At 43.1% G+C, this 14,302-nt stretch overlaps 1 long non-coding RNA gene across 1 annotated transcript in view; it reads right to left on the bottom strand.

Moving 5' to 3' along the window:
- Positions 1-10,118: 10,118 nt before the first annotated feature.
- Positions 10,119-14,302, bottom strand: part of LOC102241237 — a 30,486-nt gene continuing 26,302 nt past the window's right edge. Inside the window, exon 3 of the long non-coding RNA XR_001362833.1 lies at positions 10,119-10,311. This is a non-coding gene — a long non-coding RNA (uncharacterized LOC102241237). The remainder of the gene's footprint in view (positions 10,312-14,302) is intronic.

Raw genomic sequence — 14,302 nt, forward strand, 5'->3', positions numbered from 1 at the left:
AGCTTCTTTAATGTCTTTGTTTCCTCTTGGCTTTAAGTCTAGCCGAGGGAGCAGAGGGAAAGTTGGGGTGAGATGCTCGACTCAGAGTAAATAGGAAATGAGTCAGTGTCCAGCTGGGCTCAGCCTGGGCCACTCCACGTAGCCAGCCAGCCGACTTTCTAAAAAGCACAGGTTGAAGGCATTTCTCAAACTCTCCAGGTTTCCTTTATGACTTTATGCTCAAATCTGAAGGAGACCAAGACTCAAGCCTTCTCCACGTACCCGGATATTTCCAAGTCTCTGAAAGAGGGCACTGTCTACTGTGAGTGTTTTATTCTGCCATCTGCCAGGAGGAAACGAGTGTGGGAAAACAGCCAGCTCAGCGCTTCCACCACTCGCATTTATAAAGGAGGAATCAAAGATTCTTCTTATTTGTGAAAAGTTTTCCGAGTATCATTATTTTATAGTCTCATGAAGTTTACCAAAGAATCTTAAATGTAGGTGATGTTGGTTTAAAAAGCCATACAGGTCCTTGCTGATTTGGCTCAGTGGATAGAGCGTTGGCCTGAGGACTGAAGGGTCCCGGGTTCAATTCCAGTCAAGGGCACATGCTCAGGTTGCAGGCTCAACCCCCCAGTGGGGGGCGTGCAGGAGGCAGCTGATCAATGAGTCTCTCTCATCATTGATGTTTTTATCTTTCTCTCCCTCTCCCTTCCTCTCTGAAATCAATAAAAAACAAACAAACATTTTTTTTTTTAAAAAAGCTATAGTCTGTGAGTTCTATATGGGTGGGCATTTATGGGAATTGTAGTTTTGCATCTTAGACTATATGCCCCTAGTGTAGGATTAGAGATAAAATGAGAGAAGGAAAAGTTGCCATGTCCAAAGGTGGCTGGTTGATGTGTTTCCTGAGTTAAAAAAAAAAAAAATTGTCATTTAATTGATAGATATATTAGCAATAGTCTATGTGGGGTAGGCAGTTAAACAGATATGAGCAGAGCTAGTATGATGGGCCAGTACGGAAAGTCACCAGGACAGAAAGCTCCAGGTGCCTAGCAACAGGCAAAACTGGGAAAACTGGCCCTCGCCCCAGGTTTACTCCCCTCCCCAACCCAGCCCCCCAGCACATCACTGGGTCATTCAGTTTAGACTCCCTGACCTTTCATATCTCTGGTCATGTGGTTCAGACCCTCCCCTAACCTTTCCTCCCCTGGCATGTTGCTAGTCATGTGGGTTAGACCCCCTTAGAGGGGAACAAATGAGAGGGCTGGAGAATAGCCATTACGCATTAAACCCCCAGGACAAGGAGGTTTTGACCCTCATCAAATACATCTAGGCCTTAGTTGCCTTTCAGCTCTAGGCCCAGAAAAGCAGCAAAACCAGGCAAGCGATGCCATAAATTGTCATTTAATTGATAGATATATTAGCAATAGTTTATGTGGGGTAGGCAGTTAGACAGACATGAGCAGAGCTAGTATGATGGGCCAGTACGGAAAGTCACCAGGACAGAACGCTCCAGGTGCCTAGCAACAGGCAAAACTGGGAAAACTGGCCCTCGCCCCAGGTTTACTCCCCTCCCCAACCCAGCCCCCCAGCACATCACTGGGTCATTCAGTTTAGACTCCCTGACCTTTCATATCTCTGGTCATGTGGTTCAGACCCTCCCCTAACCTTTCCTCCCCTGGCATGTTGCTAGTCATGTGGGTTAGACCCCCTTAGAGGGGAACAAATGAGAGGGCTGGAGAATAGCCATTACACATTAAACCCCCAGGACAAGGAGATTCTGACCCTCATCAAATACATCTAGGCCTCAGTTGCGTTTCAGCTCTAGGCCTAGAAAAGCAGCAAAACCAGGCAAGCAATGCCATGGCTAAGAGGACCAGCTCCATTAACAATGACCCCTTGCCCTGGCGCTGACCAAGTGGAGACCAGGACCCTGAAAGGTCACACCTGGAAAGCTGATTGGGATCCTCCCCTGAGACCTCCAGATAAATACCCTTAAGCCGGAGGACCCAGTGCAGTTCTCCCTTCGGGGGGCATGCCCATCCATGCCTTTCCCTACCCTTGCTCCCTCCCCCCAGGAATGTTTTCTTCACCTCTCTCTTTCCTAAGCTCCAAGGGCCCTTCTTTTGCCTATGTAACTTGTTTCCTGAGCCCATTTATTCTACAGCTCACTTCTTCTACCTCTCTGACTTTCTAAATAAACTTTCTCTTATAACACCTAGTGCTGTTTTCATTTTGCTGCCAACATATGGCTCATTTGAACCAGATCTTAATCCATTAAGATAGTCCTGCCTCAACTGACCAAGACTATGGCTCCAATTTAACCTGAGTACATACAGAGCTGCAGAAGTATATGTACATATACTTATATTATACATCGACACTTGTCATCTATCTTAAAGAATATTCATACTGTGTAGAATACTACGTATATGCTGTGCAGGTGGTGGGCCCATTTGCTTTCAGATCCATTTCTCACCTTCACTTGCTCTGCTATGTGTCTCAGGGGAGCTGACCACTGCAGCCGATGAGAAGCAGTGGAGGAAGGGAAAGGCCAGGGTGTTTCTCAGTAAGCTTCCTGCCTTTGGATGACACCTCTCACAGTAGCTGTAGCAAGGCTCCAGCCCCAGTCAGAAAGGCCTTCTGTGGCTCCAGCTGCCATCAGTGACGCCCACCCCTGGGCTCCCGTAACACCATCTCTTCTGCCCACCGTTGGGAGTGACTTCCCACTGTCACTAAACTCCGCAGGTCACCGTCAAATGTGTAACCAATCCCCTGCACTGGATTCCCTCTTTTATCAATATGTTCGTAGTTTCTGTTATTCTGTTTAGACCCTGACTGCTAACATGTGTCAGGCTTACCAGTAAAACACCTTTTCCTTTAACATAGATTAGCTATTAGCAAACTGTTTAATTAGGGTTATGGTTACCAATCTATTATTATCTGTAATTGTTTGTTTGAAGGGTAGTTTGTAATTGGTTGAAGTTATTACTTGCCAGTAAGATTTTAAAATACTTACATTTCGTAAATGTGTGTGAAATTCCACTATCTAGAGCTTCAAAGCAGTGTCCTAATTTTACTCAATATGTTCATATGATAAATGTAATGGAAATAGTGAGTCCTAAGCCATTATTATGTTATTCATAATAGAACTACTATTGTATTTTGCAGACATAGCCCACATCCATTTACTTGCCAGTAAGATTTTAAAATACGTACATTTCATAAATGTGTGTGAAATTCCACTATCTAGAGCTTCAAAGCAGTGTCCTAATTTTACTCAATATGTTCATATGATAAATGTAATGGAAATAGTGAGTCCTAAGCCATTATTATGTTATTCATAATAGAACTACTATTGTATTTTGCAGACATAGCCCACATCCATCCTTGAGTTGATATACATACTGGCTTCCAGCAATAACATCCTGGAGGAATGATCGGGTAGTAGTTACAGTAAAATGCTCATAATAACTTGCAACTCAGAAGTAATTTATATCTCCCTCATTAAGTGATTTATTTTGGTCATTACTTGCAAGATCTTTCTTGAACCTTTGCCTAAAACCCTCTCTCCTGCTAACTGCAAATTCATATTGACTGTATCATTCCAGGAGGGGAATGCATTAGTAGACTATTTTCTAAGAGCCCTCAACAAAAGCAAGTCATTTTGGCTACCACTTCCTTTCTCTCCTCCCTTCCTCATCTTGCCCAAGCTTAAAGGATCTCACAAGGGTAGCAGGTAAAAGAGTCAGGATTTCAAACATGGGACCTGGCCCTGTGTCTGTCAAGAGAGTATATGACTATCTGATTAACGATGCCAGATGCCCCTAAAAGATAATAAATGCATTTAAAAGGTGATACATACCCAGTTATGGCAGAGGAACTCTCAGCAGATAAGAGATTTCAAAGAATTTCTGGTGGGTAAACAGAGGATGGAGGAGCAGTGACAGAAGAAAGAGAACAGAGGAAGCTAAACTTATATTATGTAAGTGGGAGGTTGGAGAAGGATAAAAACGAGAAGGAAATCTTTGGCAAAGCAGAACTTGGGACACTAGGCAGTTCATTAACATCAACTGAGTGAGTGATGGGGCTGAAGTTATGGTGATTGACAAAATAGCACAAAGGAGCAGTGGGCTTCTCACCCCACTTGGCAGCCAGATGGGCTCTCCCCTCTACCTACCCCTATCCCCCAATAAAACACAACAGCCTTATTCTCTAAAAAAATGCCGTGGTCCCAAGGATAAACCCCCTGACATTCTGGCATTTAGGAGCTCCTTAGTTAACAGCAGGGTGTCTGCCAAATAATCATAGTACAACTAATAGAAGCAGCAAATAGTTACATAGCACTATAGTAAATATATATTAATTCATTTAATGCTCACAGCAACTATAGGAAGAAACCGAAGCACAGAGTGCTGTGATAACTTGCCTAACACCACAGCAAGGATCTGGTGGAGCTAAAGCACCATAAGTAAAGGCCCAACTAACAAGCCCCACCCAGGTGCAAAAAGCACAAAATATCATTTAGCATTTTATAGCCTCATTTTGAAGTAAAGACAACTGAGGATGACCAGATATTTGAAGAAAGACCACAACAGGAAAAATATGTAAAAATCAACACAAGCGTGACCCAAAGGAAAGAGTAAAGATACGAAACAGAAGAGAAGAAAGAAACCTCCAATTAATATTCTCAGAGATACCTGAGGAGATATTGCATCCTGAGAGAACAGGATGCAATGAAAATAGTGTTTGCTGTATGGCTAATAATCACTGAAAATATATATCTTATCTTGTGATCCCCCTTCTCCAGCCTGTTCCATTTTGCATCCCTTACCTCAGCTCAGATAAACCAAGACCCTTCCTCCAACCCACAGCCCTTACAGTGGTTCTCAACCTTCTGGCCCTTTAAACAAACCAAGACACTTCCTCCAACCCACACCTCTTAGAAGGAAGGGAAAAGTAAGGAATTCTAGAAACTTCTCATTGAATGTCCTCACTCATGTTACTAAACAAAAAGCAAAAGTTGACATTGGAACTCATGGCGGAAAACTGAGAACCAGTCACCTACCAACACAACAAGTATTTCACTTTTCCAGTGCGTGGGGGAGATGGGGATAGGACAGAGGGGGATGAAGGAAAGAGAGAACAATGGCTCTGAACTGCCACTATTCATGTGCATGTCTGTCTCTGCCACTGATTGTTGAAGTCTGCACCATTCACAGTGCCTCAGCAGATATAAATATTTGAATGAATGAATGAATTTGAGGGAATGAGTGAATTTGAGTGAATGAGCAAATGAATGACTGAACATGGCAAATCTGACATTGAGTGCAGTGAGGCTGCTCCCAGGTGTTACGTTACTTGCCTTTATCTTAGACTAGTGACCCGGTGCACATATTCATGCACATTGAAAGGAAATTAATTAGAAGGTGGCTGGTGGGCCCGGACTGGGCGAGATGGGGCCAGACATGCCCTGGAGCCAACCTCCCTCGGTCCCTCCCCGGCCAGCGGGGTGCAGCTGTGGCTCAAAGGGCTTCTGCAGAGTGAGCAGGGTCCCTCCAGCAGGTGGGTCCCTCCACCTGTCCTGCAGGGAGTGGGCCAGAACTGGCTCTCTGACATCCCCTGAGGGGTCCCAGAGTGTGGGAGGGCACTCTGCAAAGTTGCTGTCATACAGGGTGTGGAACATAAATGCAAGTGTGCAGTAAACCAGATTCGGGGCCGACAGTGCCCAGCAACAACATAACCCATGGCCAAAGGTGGAGCTGCACGGCCCTGCGAGGAATTGGGCTCACTCCTCTCTGGTTTCAGGGTGTGTCACCCGAGAAACCGCCGCTGCCAAGTCACTGCAGCTCAGCAGCTCCTATGTTGAGCGTCTGCCCCCGGTGGTCAGTGTGCATCATAGTGACCAGTCGGACAGACACTTAGTATATTAGCCTTTTATATATATATATAGATGGCTTCTCAGGAGCTATCCTAGACTCCAGCAGTTGTCTCTGGGGACACTCCAGTTGTTCCTCCTGCAAGTGTAGTCTTATAGAACAACATGGTGTCAGCCAACTTCTGCAGTTTTTCATAACCTCCTAATGAAGTCAATACTTGTACACCTGGTCTTATGCTAGCTCCCAAATTTCTTCAACCCAGCTCCACCTGATTGCACTTATTGATTTCATAAGTCAATAATCCCTCCATTCTCTCTTACTAATAGCGTGGATTAAGTCATATCATGGTATACACTTCTTTAGAAGTTCTCTGCACAAACACATACAATGTTTGCATCTCAAAGTCAACTTTAAAAAAAACACCATAAGCATTATTACAAAGAAATCATTACAGACCCAGAGAACTGCTAACACTTGGTATCTCCATGGGGGCTGCCTGCTAATCACCCTTAAATCCTGCTCAACATGTAATTCCCATGCTGTAAACCCAACTGCTTATGTCTGAACTTTTCTGCCCCGGGCTGAAAGCCATCTACAGCTGGTCCCACGTTCCAGGTCTAACTCCATGTATTCCCCTTTACTCCCAACATGCATTGTCTACCTCATAACCAAGCAATGACCCTTCTCACATCTGTCACTTTGTTCAAGTCCTTGAAACGTCCTCCTCTTTCCCTTCCACTCTCTCTTCCAGCCAACTGAAATTAGGACATTGGATGGGCAAGTGTTTTTTCCCAGTACCCCTCCTCTAGGAAGACATTCCTGACTCCTCCAGGCCTTTTGGCTCTCTAAGTTTCCCATGTCCTACCTACAAGCTCAGCCCCATTGAGGACTTCATGGTCCACAGTCTTATATCTCCAGTGAGCCGGGGCCTCCCTCCTGGCAGGACTCATGTCTTTTTCTTCTCGGTATCTCCAGAGTGCCTAGCACTTTGCCTTTTTGTGTAGCGCTGTTACTTTAAAACTCGGAGTCAAAGGAACTCAATCCATTTGCCTAGGGACTTGCAGTCCACTTAGTTGTTCCCCAGTTGGTTCCTACTGGGCACTGGGAGAATTGCTAGTATAATCAAGATCTAGGTGTAGGTTGGCGGGCCCCAATTTCAGGCCGCATTTTCAGGATTTTTCTTGAAGATCTGTTTTTATCTATTTTTAAATGGGGATTAGAGCACTTGGGAAGGTCGTGAGAACTCGTATTTCTGATAAATTAATATATGCATATTATAATATGCATAACTATATCTGTTTAGACAAGGGAGAATTTCTATGAAGTAAAGATTATGATGAGAGGAAGGAGTGGAGGAAGCTCTGCTCAAAATGCAGGAGCCCCTCTCTTTCCAAGGAGACATTCCATAGATTACATTATAGAGAGAAATGTGGGTAACAGATAAGAATTGCTACACAATACCCAGGTGCAAAGCATGACACATTCTATATGTATCTAAAATCAAATTAAACTTGGCTTCAAGTTCCTACTCCCCAAGGTTGGGGAAGAGCTTAATATCAGGATTACAGGGTCTCCCTGTCCCTGTCCCCAACTGCTGCACAGGAAATCTTTGCAAATTGCCATTTCCTCATCTCAAATGGTCACAGGACACAGTGGCACCTGCTACAGTTAATGCTGCAGACACGTGGCTCAGGTTTCTTTCCATAGCTTCTCCTTCTTAGGGGCCCTCTGAGATTTCATGAGCCCAGGCTTTCATGAGCCCAGGAAAGTGGGGGTATCCTGATGGGTACCATGGTGGGTGCCATGGTTACCACTGCTTCTTCCTCTAACCCATGTGATAGCCTCTTCTGCTAGTCAGGGAAGGCCCTGGGAGGACGATGGAGAAGCTTTTTGGTGCTGTGCTCCTCTCTCCACTGGCCACAGGTTATCCATGGAAACCCTCACCCAGGCTGTCAAGCAGGAGTGTGTAGTGTCCAGTCTCCCACCTGAGTTCCTGCAGGGGTGGAGGTACACAGACCCCTGCCACCCTGGAAACCTGCACCCACTACCCCTACACACACACACACACACACACACACAGGGATTTCTCCATCTCAGGGTAGCACCATAGGGCTGGGTCACACTTCTCTTCTTTAATTGCAGCAACTGTCTTCCGCATCCTGAGTAATTCGTAATAAATATAGTTTCCGAACAAAGATCTGAGTGGAGGGGCTTTGTCCTGAATGGAGGGGCCTAGAAACTTCTCTGTTTAAGACTCTGAAGCACAAAGGGCCATTTGTTTTTCCCTGAGGAAGGGAAGCCTAGAACTTAAAACTCAAGGCCAAGAAGCAAATTACCTTATCATTCCTCTTTGCTGATAAGAGCTCAGCAGTAAAAGGATGAGATACCAGTTAACTTCTCCATCACATTCTGTCTCATGGGTGAACACTGAGCCTGTAGTGTAAGGGGTGTGTGTGTGTGTGTGATGGAGGTGGGGGCAGGGGGACTAAACGCATTAACAGAGGACCCCTGATGAAATCTCAGAGGGCCCCTAAGAAGGAGAAGCTATGGAAAGAAACCTGAGCCACGTGTCTGCAGCATTAACTGTAGCAGGTGCCACTGTGTCCTGTGACCATTTGAGATGAGGAAATGGCAATTTGCAAAGATTTCCTGTGCAGCAGTTGGGCTATGGCTGGTGTGAGAAACAGGATTGCTAGTACAGAGGCCCAGGAACAAGAGGGCCTGGACTCCCTCCCCTCACAGAGCCCTGCAGCCTGGCTGACACTTTTCTAGCTCATATAAAGAAAGGTGTTATAAGGCTGGTAAGACCCTGTATAGAAAGGATAGTGGGTTAAGGGAATGTGCCAGGCTCAGGAAAAGTCTGGGTATTTGGTTGACTATAAAGATTGTTAAAACTCTGTTCTAAGACCCAGCCTTATATTAAAGCTCAATCAAACAGCAGGGAAACAAAAAACATTTATACAACTGAATGTTGATAGAGAAAAGCCAGGGAGAGAGAAACCCGGACACAATAGGTCCTCCCATCCTCCCCTCCCCTTCCCCCAGCCCTCATCCTGCACCCTCCTTCCCCTGCCCGCTCAATCCTCCTCTTCCCGGACAGCCAGTCAGTGGGTGATACACCCTGTTAAGAGCCAGGTAACAGGACTAATATTGCTCCAGGCAAATACGGAGAATGCTTAAAAGGAATTCTCACTTAGATTGAGTTGGGCTTTTTTTTTCTTTTAATATTTTTATTGATTTCACAGAGGAAGGGAGTGGGAGAGAGATAGAAACATCAATGATGAGAGAGAATCATTAATTGGCTGCCTCCTGCACACCCTCTACTAGGGATCAAGACTACAACCCAGGCAGGTGTCCTTGACCAGAATTGAACCCAGGATCCTTCAGTCTGCAGGCCAATGTTCCATCCACTAAGCCAAACTGGCTAGGGCTAGAGTTGGGCTTTTAAAGATGATTATCACTGCCAGGCTTCCTTACTCAGTATTAGGAGCAACCTGAAAATTATCTCTAAAAGTGTGTTCTATATAAACCTCTTAGAATGAGGGAATTGAGAAAGGATTTGAGATTTTCTTCAGTAATCATTAAGAGTGGCTTTTTTAAAGTTCACTTGGGAATTATGAATGTACTACTGTTCATTGTAGAAAATAATTAGATCCTACCAAATTGCTCTTGAAAAAATTATATATGTTATAATATATATGCAACACTACTATTTATGTGAGATCTTTTCCCCATACACTTGACACCTATGGATAGTCTCAATCTTTTCCATGTTTGCCTGTCTGATAGGCAGATGGGCCTCATTGTATTGTTCTCCGTTTCCCTGATGCTGCCGATGTTGAATATCTGTTATGTCATATTTTTTTAAATATATTTTATTGATTTTTTACAGAGAGAAAGGGAGAGGGGTAGAGAGTTAGAAACATCGATGAGAGAGAAACATCGATCAGCTGCCTCCTGCACACTCCCCACTGGGGATGTGCCCACAACCAAGGTACATGCCCCTGACCGGAATCGAACCTGGGACCCTTCAGTCCCCAGGCCTACGCTCTATCCACTGAGCCAAACCAGTTAGGGCCTGTTATATTATATTTTGCCATTTCTATTTTTTTTACACAAATTAGTTGTTCATATTCTTTGCCCCTTTAAAAAATGTGTTATTTGTTCAGTTAATACTGATATCCATCTTAACCAAACTTAAATCAGTCTTAAAACATTTTTATTTGAATTGGCTCCAGGGTTCTCCTGAGAAACAGAACTAATAGATACATATACAAATGTAGGCAGGGAGGGAGAGAGGGGGATTGGTAATTGATTATGAGGAATTGGCTCACACTTTTGTGGAGGCTGAGATGTCCAATGTTCCACCATCGGCAAGCTATAGACCCAGGAAAGCCATTGTAGTCCTGAGAACCAGGCGAGACCATGGTGTAAGTGTGTAAATCTCAGCCTGTGGGTTCGAGAATAGGATGACTTCACTCAAGCAGTCAGGCAGAGAGAGGCCAGATTCCCCCTGCCTCTGCCTTTTTGTTCTATTCAGGCCCTCAACGAATTGTAAGAGGCCCACCCACACTGGGGAGGGCCATCTGCTTTTACTCAGTCCACCCATTCAAATGCTCATCTCATGCGGAAACACCCTCACAGACACACTCTGAAATAATATTTAGCCAAATATCTGGGCACCCTGTGATCCAGTCAAATTGACACATAACATTAACCAGTACATGTAAATTTGTTATAAAATGAAGTTTTATAATACCACAACCAATAGAAAACCAGCATTACTTGATCTTGATCAAACGAGAAAGTTCCTGTAATAATAAATACAAAGGCAAAAAAAAGGATGTTACTCATTACTAATTAGATAGCGTGGTCTACAGAAGATTCTAATCCTGAGCCAAGCTCTCTAGAAAAGTGTGAAATCTCAAGTGTCGGAGAGATGAATATTAAAGACACACACCAGGTGACTCAGTGTCATTTGAATGCCCCTCCATAAACCATCTTAGCTTCTTGGAACCCATATTACTGAGCATTCCAAACTTCTGGAAACAGAGGAGATCCTTATTTTTTATCTGAAGAGGTATTTGCAATTTATTAAATAGAAAAAGTTGTGAAGTAATGTGTGTTTTTAATCCAACTTTTGTATAAAAAGCAAAATCAAAAGTATCCTTTTGTTTGGTGTACAATGGAGAAGTGGATGAACGTCTTAAATATAACCAGAGGAAATTGCCGTTATTGTAAGTCAAAAATGATCTAAAGTCGGGATTTCAATATAGTCCCACCTAATAATCACCAAGGATGTTAACATTGATTATGGGAAGCATAGAAAGTCTTTTAATATATTGCTTTAAGTTATAAGCATGTATTGCTTTTGAATTTTTCACAATTCCAATAACAACATTTTAAAAGAAATTTTTTTAAAAAGAGAGCACTTAGCCTCAGCTGCCAAAAGCTATGAATAAGCTGCAAGTCTTTGGTTATATGTCAATTATCTATAATAATAAAAGCGCAATATGCTAATTAGACTGGACAACTTTCCAGACAAAGCCGGGGCTGTGAGGGAAGCCCAGGTCCCAGGTGCCAGAGGGAAGCCAGTGCCGGCAGCCAGGGGAAGGAATGCCTACTCTTGCACAAATTTTGTGCATCGGGCCTCTAGTATCTTCATAAAGCTGGTGGGGAAAGCTGCAAGACCTAGGTTAGATCACACCATTTCTTTAACCCACCTAACTGTTGACGTTTTGGGCCAGATAATTCTTTGTTATGGGGCATTGTCCTGTGTATTGTAGGATGGTTAGCAGCATGCCTGGCCTCTACTTATTGATGACCGCAGTATCCCCACCCCCTATCCAAATAACAGCCAAAAATGTCTGCAGAAGTTGTCAAATGTTCCCTGGGAGCAGGATCAACCCTGGTTAAGAACCACTGCTCTACCCTCAAGTTCTCATCTATGACAGGAGACCTTCAACCAAGTGCTCTTGCACTCCCTGGAAGCACCAACATCCTCTGATTGCATCAGCATTGACTCTATAAATGTGTTTTCCAGAAGCTGTTTTCCTCCAGAGCCACTAGAGGGGACACTGCCACACAAAGGACAGAGCACTCAGGGAACTTTGTTTTCCTCTCCTCTCAGACTCGGTTGTCTCTGTTTCCGGTGGCCTGGCCTTTAATAAATAGCCTTTGATGTTAAGAGTGGTAACCTTTAACCACAAGGCATGAGGAGCTATCTGTCTTTGTGCTTTGTGCCATAAAAATCTGCGTTTTTAGATTTGGTGAAAGGGAGCAAAATATTATTTGCTTTTTAAACACTCTTCATCAGGCAGTCAGATGAGTCATAGCTCTAAAAAGTTAGGCCTTATAAATACAGGAAAAGTCTTCGATGCCCCCAAATCCTTCACTGCTGCTGAAACTGCATCCCTGGGACTTAAGGGTTTGATCCGCCTCAAAACAGACAGACCACTTGGTGGAATGTTATTTTATGCTCTTGTGAGTTGTTTAAATATTTTAATACTGAAAGTAATGAAAGTGAAAGATCTCCAACACTGTTTTTAAAACTTGTTTTAAAGCCCTGAACCACAGTAAGTAATGTTTCATAGAGAGACCCAGCTTACGCACACATTACAAAACTGAAACAGAAGTCTTACTTATAATGAATGCACTTGGACACTTTATGATCTGTTTTATTTTGTCACTTGAATAAATGCTTGTTCTGACTCAATAAGCAATGGGTCCTAATCTGTAGTTTTATTTAAATAATTTTTTTTTCATTACAGTTGACATACAATACTCTATTAGTGTCAGGTGTACACTCCAGTGATTAAACATTATAAAACTTACTAAGTGATCATCTTGAATAATCTCACAGCTATCTGAGACCATACATAGTTATTAGAATACTAGAGGCCCGATACATGAAATTTGTGCAAGAGTAGGCCCTCCTTCTCCTGGCTGCCGGCACTGGCTTCCCTCTGGCATCTGGCACCTGGGACCTGGGTGGCTTCCCTTCAACCGCAAGGCACCCAGGACCCGGGCTTCACTTCGGCCTCAGCTTCGTCCAGAAGGATGCCTGGAATGATGTCCGGAATGACCTCTGGTCTAATTAGCATATTACCCTTTTATTATTATAGATTATTGACTATATAACCTAAGCTGTACTTTACAACCCCATGATTATTCTGTAACTACTAATTTGTACTTCTAAATACTTTCATCTTTTTCACCCATCCCCCCCAACTCCCCTCCCATCTGGCAACCATCAAAATGTTCTCTGTTTCTATGAGTCTGTTTCTGTTCTGTTTATTCACTTATTTTAATTTTTTGATTCAGTTGTTGATAGATATGTATTTATTGCCATATTATTATTCATATTTTTTGTCTTTTTCCTTTTTTTTAAAGAAGACCTTTAACATTTCATGTAATACTGGTTTGGTTGTGATGAACTACCTTCAGCTTTTTCTTCTCTGGGAAACTCTTTATCTGACCTTTGATTTTATATGACAGCTTTGCTGGGTAGAGTAATCTTGGTTGTATTTCATCAATTTGAATATTTCTTGCCATTCCCTTCCGGCCTGCAAAGTTTCTTTTGAGAAATCAGCTGACAGTCTTATGGGAGCTCCCTTGTAGGTAACTAACAGCTTTAAGATTTTCTCTTTGTCTTTAAACTTTTGCATTTTAATTATGATGTGTCTTGGTATGGACCTCTTTGGGTTCATCTTGTTTGAGACTCTCTGCAGTTCCTGGATTTATATGTCTATTTCTTTCACCAGGTAAGGGAAGTTTTCTGTAATTATTTTTTCACTTAGGTTTCCATTTCCTTGCTCTGTCTCTTCTCCTTTCGGCACCCCCATGATGCAAATGTTGGTATACTTGAAGTTGTCCCAGAGTCTCCTTACACTAACTTCATATTTTGGGATTTAAATTTTTTTTTTCTTGCTGCTGTTCTGATTGGGTATTTTTTTGCTTCTTCATATTCCAAATCACTGATTAAATTCTTGGCATCCTGTACTCTACTGTTGATTCCCTGTAAATCATTCTTTATTTCAGTTAGTTAGTGTTCATTTCTGACTGGGTTTTTCAATAGTGCCTATGTCCTTTTTCATGCTGTTGAAGTTCTCACTGAGTTCCTTGAAGTTATCACTAAGTTCTTTGAGCATCCTTAAAACCATTGTTTTGTACTTTGAATCTGGTAGTTTGCTTACCTCCATTTAATTTAGTTCTTTTTTCTGTATATTTCTTCTGTTCTTTCATTTGGGACATGTTTCTTTTTCTCTGCATTTTGGCTGCTTCCCTGTGTTTGTTTTTATGTATTAAGTAGAGCTGCTATCGTTCCTGGAATTGATAGAGTGGTCTTGTGTAGTAAGTGTCCTATAGGGCCCAGTGACTCAGCCTCCCTCGTCAACTGAGCTGATAGCTCCAGGTGCACCCCTGTGTGGGCTGTGTGCACT

Source organism: Myotis brandtii, unplaced genomic scaffold, assembly GCF_000412655.1.
Source record: "Myotis brandtii unplaced genomic scaffold, ASM41265v1 scaffold312, whole genome shotgun sequence".
NCBI lineage: Eukaryota > Metazoa > Chordata > Mammalia > Chiroptera > Vespertilionidae > Myotis > Myotis brandtii.